The sequence below is a fragment of the Marmota marmota genome, unplaced genomic scaffold (assembly GCF_001458135.2).
Source record: "Marmota marmota marmota unplaced genomic scaffold, marMar, whole genome shotgun sequence".
NCBI classification, from domain to species: Eukaryota; Metazoa; Chordata; class Mammalia; order Rodentia; family Sciuridae; genus Marmota; species Marmota marmota.
This window is the reverse complement of record NW_026000019.1, coordinates 18,779,195-18,787,393: the sequence shown is the minus strand read 5'-3', so window position 1 is coordinate 18,787,393 and position 8,199 is coordinate 18,779,195.

Genomic DNA, 8,199 nt, shown 5'->3' with positions numbered 1-8,199 from the left:
TCATTTATTTTTCAAAAAATGATTAAAAGACACAACCGCCCCCCGCAAAGCCTGAAATACCAATAGAAACTAGAGACCAGATGCAAAAGAAGTAGGAAAAACTATTTGCGACGAACGGCAGAGAGAATGTATTCCAGTGACTGCCAAAATGATGAACAAACAAACAGTACAGGACCCAAAGCTGTGCCCCGCCCGCAGCGTCCCTTCTCACTGTCACAATCGTCCCTTCTCAAAGAAGAACTGACAAATGCCATGTTTTCTTTAGAGACAATGACAGCTGTGTAGCACAGTGAATTTCCTTCTCTCAAGAAAGCAGTCAACTGGAGCAACAGCTGGACCAGCGCAGCCAGCTGAGCCTCTCCACCCCTGGGCTCCTGGTGGCTCACTGGAGTGAGTGCTGTTGGATATGTGACACTGTGCATTTAGCTGCTTCTTTTTCTTTTCCTCTCTTCTTCTTCTTCTTCTTCTTCTTCTTCTTCTTCTTCTTCTTCTTCTTCTTCTTTTTAATCACATTCTCTCCAATTTTTTGCATTCTTGTGAGAAAGGAGAGAGAAAATACAAACATTTTAAAAACTAGAAACAGGGCTGGAAATTCCAGCAAAGACTCCAGAATTCATCGTGGAGCTGTCTAGCATTTGAACACACTCATGAAACCGCCATCAGAGATACTGTTGATGGGTTTCAGTCTGAGGCAGATGGGCAGAGCCGTCTACCTTAAAAATGGTATTTTCTTTTCTTTATTTTTTTAAACAAAGTTGAAATTTAAAAAATGATTATAATGATTTAGTTGTAGATGGACACACTACCTTTATTTTATTTATTTATCACTATGTGGTACTCAGGATCAAACCCAGCTCCTCACACATGCGAGGCAAGCGCACTAGCACTGAGCCACAACTCCAACCCCAGAGGCCAACTATGTTACTGAATCTCTGGGCAAATATTTCAAAGCATCTCAAAAAGATCAAATACATATACCAGAACAAACTAGCCTTGGGATGAAGCCTCAGGAGGTCAAATAAGCCAAGTGATAATTTGATCATTGACTTTTTAAGGGAATAATAATTTCAAGCCTCTAGAAAAGTATGGAAAATAAAATTATTTAAAAAAAAAACAACTTTGACAACAGACAGAATACCACATGTTCAAAAGACAGCAAAAACTTTTTGGGGGGCTTTTTTGCTTTGGGGGATTTTGTCATTTTGCTTTTTCTTGTTTTGTTCTGTTTGATATTTGGGGGGTTTTTGTTTGTTTGTTGATTGGTTGGTAAAATCTGCACCAGGCGTCATTTGTCCACTGAACAAGACTAAGCCTGGTGCCCACATCCCAATGTTGGGGGAAAGGTGTAAAGAAAACACATCCTCCATCCTTGAGGTCACAGACAGGAAGGCAGGATCCACAGCCTGGAAAGTGCTGAGTTCCAGGTGTCACCACAGGAGGGACAGGGCACAGGGGCAGGTGCTAGTCTAGACTAGAATTAAGGCAGGGCAGCTCCCTTGAGGTGAACCAGGTAAATCTTGGAAAAACCAGGCCCAGTCTGGGAGGGAGGGGTTGGGAGGGAGCGGGCAGGGGCAGGAGATGCAGTCTGGGCAAACCTTGCTGTGTACGGAGGCGTCAGGAACTGCACTGGAGAGCAGGATGTCAAGGAGAGTGGTGGCCCTGAGAAGCTGTCCTGAAGGGACTTTTGTTCTCAGTGAAGGACTTTGGACTTGATCTGACGGAGCTGGGGAGACACAGTAGGACTGCATTTCCCAAGGGGAAATCCTCTAAGTGCTACGGAAATGGCAGGGTTGGTTCCGGGCAGCCAGCTGGGAGAGACTCCCAGGGCTCTCCGTGCCAGCCGAGGGAATGAGCACCTAAAATCCCACCGCTGAGCCCTCCCAGCCCTTGGTCCCGGCAGGAGAGGTTTCCCCTACAGGAAGCAGCACCTTTCTCTTCCCACAGGTGCGCTCTGCCTCCCAAGCCCTGAAGAAAAGGGCTGCATCCTTGCAGGTGACCACGGTTTTCCTAATTCATAGGCCCAGAGGAGGCACTTTGCTCTAATTCACACAAAACCCCAGCATGAGCTAGGGCTGTCCTTGGGCTTGCAGTAAGTGAGAAATAATGAGGCTCTAAACAGCAGGGAGGATGATGGATGAAGACATGGACAGTGGCTTTTCATTCAGCAAACGTTTCTCTGGTCTTTGTGCCACCTCTGAGCATAACAGAGTTACATCGGCTCTTCCAGGGGACAGGTGAGGGGCTGATGTGGGAAGTTACAGAAACAAACACATTATCAAATGTCAGAAACCTCATTTGCCCTCTGCCTCCTCAATCTGCTCTTGATCTTAATGTCACTGTTCTGGTTAATGTTTTGCCACTCGGGGGCCTCACAACCCCAGAATCCACCTGACTTTTCTCTGCCCCCAGTCAGTGGCGTTTTGAAGAGCCAGCCCTGGGATGCAGCCACGCGTTCCCTCTCTTTGTCATTCCTACTGCCTCTCCTGCGAGTTCTTATTACTCCTCACTTGACTCTCAAATGAAGCTGCCCACCATTCCCCCGGCATGGTTCTCACCCGTCTCCAATCCATTCGCTTGGGCAGGCTTCTTCCACTCGTGAGGTCATGGTCCTGTCAAGGGCTTCCGTCACACAAGGGGCAACGTGGAGACTCTCGAGCTTCACACTTTGATCACTCCATGATGAAGCCCCAGGTTTCCCCTCCCAACTCATCTCCTTCCATTCCAGGTTCTTCCTGCTACTAATGCAGCCACAGATACCCTTACCCTCTGTCTCTGCCATCAGATCCCTACAACCCATGCTCTTCTCCATGAAGGGCTGCCTGTGAGCTAGTGGGTCTGCACAAGAACACCATCAGGTGACCCTGCCTTTGGGTACAGGGTTGATGGCATCATGGTTCCCAGAGTCTAGTTAATCTTCAGATCACTCTGAAGGCTTTGGAAAGATTCACATTCCTAATCCCTCCACTCTAGACAATCTATTTCTTTAGGTTTGAGGTGGGGTCTTGGAAGCTGTATTTCTAAAAGATTCCATTAAGAACCAAATTCGTGAATCTCCCCAAATGACCACTGAAGTTCTCCCTCATTGTCACACTTCTATGATGGGAAGCCTTCCCAGGGCCCGAGAAGAAGGACTGTTTTCACCCATGTCAAAAACATTTGTTAGAACTAAGTTTTATCTTTTATAACTCTTCGAATTATTTCAGACTCCCACCGGGGGTTGTATGGTTCTGAGGCGAGGAGGGCCACACTGTATTCTCACAGAACCGGAAGCTTTTTATCGTGATGTGCCATGTCAAGTTGAAGTGCACAGTCTACAGGATGAGAAAAGAATAAGACACTAAATGATACTGAAAATGGCACTATTAAACACAGAGGTTTCTGGGTTGCTGGACTTTGATCTTAGATTTGAAAGATCCGTGAATCTGAAATGTGTACTTTTCATTGAAACCAGGCACACACTATTAGTTCAGATGCAAATGTGAGCCCTATAGCAATATTCCACTTGGTTTCAGAATCATTAGCCCCCACTTGTCGGCTCCTTTTCCTCCAGTGCTGGTTTTCCCTTTCACTCTTCATGTTGCTTGGTACTTTTTAAAATAGCTGAATTGACCACAAGCAGTTATTTTAGGGCATGATGATAGATTCTAAAACTCAGTGGGACAAAACAGCCACACATTTTTCTCTGTATGGAACTGTGCCCATGAAGTACCCTACCATCAGCAAGCATGGTGGTTAGGATATGAGGTGTCCCCCAAGTGCTCCTGTGTTCATGCAGGATGTGAAATGATTAGATTCCGAGAGCTGTAACCTAATCGGTGGTTTAATCCACATGATAGAAGAATTAATGTGAATTACTGGGTGGTAACTAGAGGCAGGCGGTGATACCACCGGTTATTGGTGACGAGTTCTGCTCCCTCAGTGTTGAAGTATAACACTAGAGAAGCACATAAGGCAGGGTTTATTCAAAAAGGGACAACATAGACTTCTCCCGGGAGGGAGAAGGGGGCCATAGCTGGTCTCCTAGTATCCCCAGAAGTGAGGGGTTCTGCCCTTTTATATCTCCTAGGCTGCCTTTGTCCTCCTGTCCTCTCCCCTTGTCTCTCTCCTTCAGGTGTCCGTGACTAGGCCCAGGGGTGCTGGGTGGGATGGCCAGAAGGTGGGAACCAGGTGGGCTGAGGGGGAAGGGCAGGTGGAGCAGCCCAGGACACATGAACAACTTCATACTCCCTGTAGGGAGGGCCATTCCTGGACAGGTTACCTCAGCAACAGGTTGGAGCAGGGGGTGGTTCTGGATTGGTAAGGGGGGCGGAGGGCTCTGAAGGAATTAACATTCAGTCCCTCAGGGGGCAGTCTCTATTGGGGGACTCACTCAAAATTGGCCTCCTTGATCCGCCCTGGCCGGATTTACCTATCTACACTGACTGCCTGTCCAGTTCTGGCCCCAGCAGGGCATGGGTGAAGGAAGTGCCTGTCGGGTGGGGTGGGGGTGGGGGGTCTTGGGAAATTACACACATTGTCCCTGGCTCTTCAAGCTTTCTCTCTGCTTTCTGGCTGCCATAAACGGAGCAGCTTTCGTCGAGATGTCCTGCCTCACCGCAGGTCCACAGCAATGGAGCCAGCTGACCACGGACTGACCCTCTGAAACTGGGAGCCAAAACAAACTTTTCCTCCTCTAAGTTGCTCTCATCAGGTCTTTAGATCACAGTGACAAGAAGCTGCCCGACAGAGTGCGTATTTGCAGAGACTTTCAGCCCACATGGAATTTCAGGCCACACACATAAAAATATGTAAGTACAATTTTCAACTCATAATCAAATACTGAGAATTTTCTTTTTTTAAAAGGAAATTTTATCATAATGAAATATAATTATGTCCAATAAACTGCATCTATTTAAAGTGCACAAAAGATGAGTTTTAACATTTGTATAACTGATGAGACACTAATATGATGAACCTTTATGCACCTTCAAAGGGCAATTAGTTGAAATATTAGTGATTGTAACAGCAGATCTACACTGAGCACGCAGTCATCTTCCCTTATTTCCAAGATATACTAAGTTGAGTACAAGCTAGAATTAGTATACATTGATGGTTGTCATCCAAGAGTCGATCCCCCCAAGGGGTCATCTGACAATATCTAGGGACATTTTTGGCTATCTGGACTGAAGGTGGGTGCTACTAGTTTCTGGCAGGTAGAGGCTGGGGATGCTGCTAAACAGATTTGCTTTTTGAAAAGCAAACTAACACAGAAATGAGAAATTATATCCCATCTATGTATGATACATAAAAGTTCATAAATGCATTCTGCTGTCCTGTATAACTAAAACAAATTTAAAAAGAAAGAAATCCAAGGCCCCCCTCCAGGCCTACCAAATTGGAATTCATATTTTTAAAAAAATTCGTGTCTACATGACATTTGAAAAGCACTGAGCAAAAGCATCCACAGAAGGGTCGAGTGGTTGATGAAGACTGAGGGCAGATCCCTGACACCCTAGACGCTTCCTTTCAGAACAGCACCTCACATCTTAACACACACCTGGGGTATGGCTGAACCCTCCTCTGCCCCAGGCTCCAGCAGGGACGGGGCTCCTGGTGCTCAGATGACCTGTATCTATGCACCCAGCCCACCCCTTGGTCCCCTTCCCCTAAGGCCAGGAGAACTTTGCTTTATTTGGGTGGCAGGAAAGCCTCCCACTTACTCATCAGTGTTTCCTGCTTTCCTCTGGGGCCTGAGCTTTGGAAACTCAAGTCAGGACAATCCTTTTATCTGTTTGGCCTTCGCCCTTTCCTTCCCCAAAATAATGAGCATAGACAAGTGGATTAAATGAGGCCTGGGAAAAAATAACAGGGAATAGCTGGGGAGAAACACATTATCACTTCCAAAACACTGTCCCCCACAGAAAGAACTACAGAAAGTTGTCCTAATGATCAGAGACAGAAAAGACAATGAGCCTTCCCTGCTTCTCTCTCTCTCTCTCTCTCTCTCTCTCTCTCTCTCTCTCTGAAGGTAGTATTTCCTGTCTTCCCATTCAGTACCACTATGCACTGTTGGTCTCTCCTTCCCACCACCCTAAGCTATGCTTGGAAGTCTTTGGAGGCATGTCTTTTCTGCAAAAATCTCTCTCTCTCTCTCTCTCTCTGTCTCACACACACACACACACACACACACACACAGAGGCAAACTCTCTGCCACTATATGCAAATCGGCTCATGGAGTTGCTCTGGGCCTTCTCTCCATACTCTCTGCTGCGACCTGCTTCCTGCAGTTCCTATATTGACAGATTTCCCCAGGTGTCCTGGTTAAACCTGAAACAGATCTATACTCCCTGCCTCATTAATGACCCAGAAGTTCCAAAGGGCGTACTGCTGGGAATAGCCAAGACTCATTCTTAAAACCTATTTATTTAATCCCTATTAAAGACTAGGTATGGTTTCTGGTCTCTTAGAGTTCTTATTTCGGTTGGAGAAAACATACAATAAACTTGTACACAGACAAATAATTTTAGTGCTGAATGTTTGGTCTAAATCTTTGTGTTGCTCCAAATTTTTCATACGTTGAAGCCCTAATCTCCAATGTGATGGTACTTTGAGAGGGGACCTTTGGTGGGTGATTGGATCACCAGGATAGACCCACACGTGAGATTAGTGTCCTTATAAGAAGAGAAACAAGGATGAGAATCTCTCAGCCATGGAAGGATACAGCAAGAAGGTGTCCATCTGTAAACCAGGAAGAGGGCCCTGGCCAGACACCAAATCTGCTGACAACTTGATCTTGTGCTTCCCAGTCTCCAGAACTGTGACAGGTAAGTGTTAGTTGTTTAAGCCACCGGTATATAGGATTCTGCGGTAGCAGTCCAAGCTAAGAGTTTTTAGGTGGTAATATTCTCCCCCTCACCCGACACACACACACACACACACACACACACACTCCTACAGGGTGTGTACACTATGGACAGGGACAAGGAGCCTCTGTTGGTGATTCTGTCATCCCAGGCCTTGCTGAGGTGGGAGTTGCTAAGCAAAGCTTCATGTGGGTCAGCCATGGGTAGAACTGGAGGAACTACCTTCTGGGTTACAGCACCAGCAAGTCCAAGAGCCCTAAGGTAAAAATAAGTTTGGATTCTTGAAGAAAAGAAGGTGGCTCTGGTACAATGGGAAGGGCTGACTCGGTGCCCACAGTGAGGGTCAAGTGAATGGACCGCACAGCATCAGCAGGTAGCCAGGCCCTCCACTGAGTGGAGCCTGGTGCCATGGACTTTATGGGAAGCTATAGGAAGGCTTCAAATAGGGAGAGATTGTAAAGAGAAGTGATAACAGATTTGCTTTTTGAAAAGCCAGCTGACTCTGGCTTATGTTGGGCAAAATGACTTCCGTGGGATAGGAGTAAAGGCAGGAAGGTGACTTGGGAGTCTATTTCAGTCCAGGAAGAGTACAGTGCCCTGACTTCCAGGGTGTGGAGTAGAGAGGGAGACAAAGTATCAGATTCAAGAAGTACCATGGAGGTAGAGTACTAAGACTTACCGGGTTAGATACAGTAAATGAAGGAATCCAGGGCAGCTCTGGGTCACTGGGCTGAGGGGGTGCCATTAACCAAGCACCTGGGAGCAGAGAAGTAGTTTGCAAATCAAGAGCTCTGTGATGCCGTGCTCTTTGTTTGAGCACCAAAATTGTTTTCCAGGCTCAGAGAGTTTAAGCTCATCTTAAGTCTCTCAACCATAATTGAGGAATTACTGAAGGCACCGAGAGTTTATGTAACTTAACTGAGGTCACTTGGCTAGCTCACTCTATGTGTTTTCCTTTACACAACAGAACAGAGGCTAAGATTGCTGAATTCTAATCCCAGGGCCACCAGTGACAAGCTGCATGACCCTTTGGCAAAGTACTTAATCTCTCTAAGCCCTGATTTCTCTCCTCTTGAAACTGGAGTTTCTGGTTTAGAGTTTGGTGAGGGTTAAGTAAGTAGGTGGGCAATGTGCCTGACACAGTGTATGTAAATGTTCAATGAAAGGGATTGTGTCATCTCCAAAGCCAGGACTAGAAGGGCATTAGGTCTTAGGTTTACTTCACCAAGTGAGAACCCGATGGTCTCTGGGGTACTCTCCATGGGGGGGGGGGGAGGGTGGAGGCTACTAATTGAAACCTGAAATGAGCCTAAGAATTTTAGAAGAAATTATCAAACATCCGACAGGGTCTGAAATG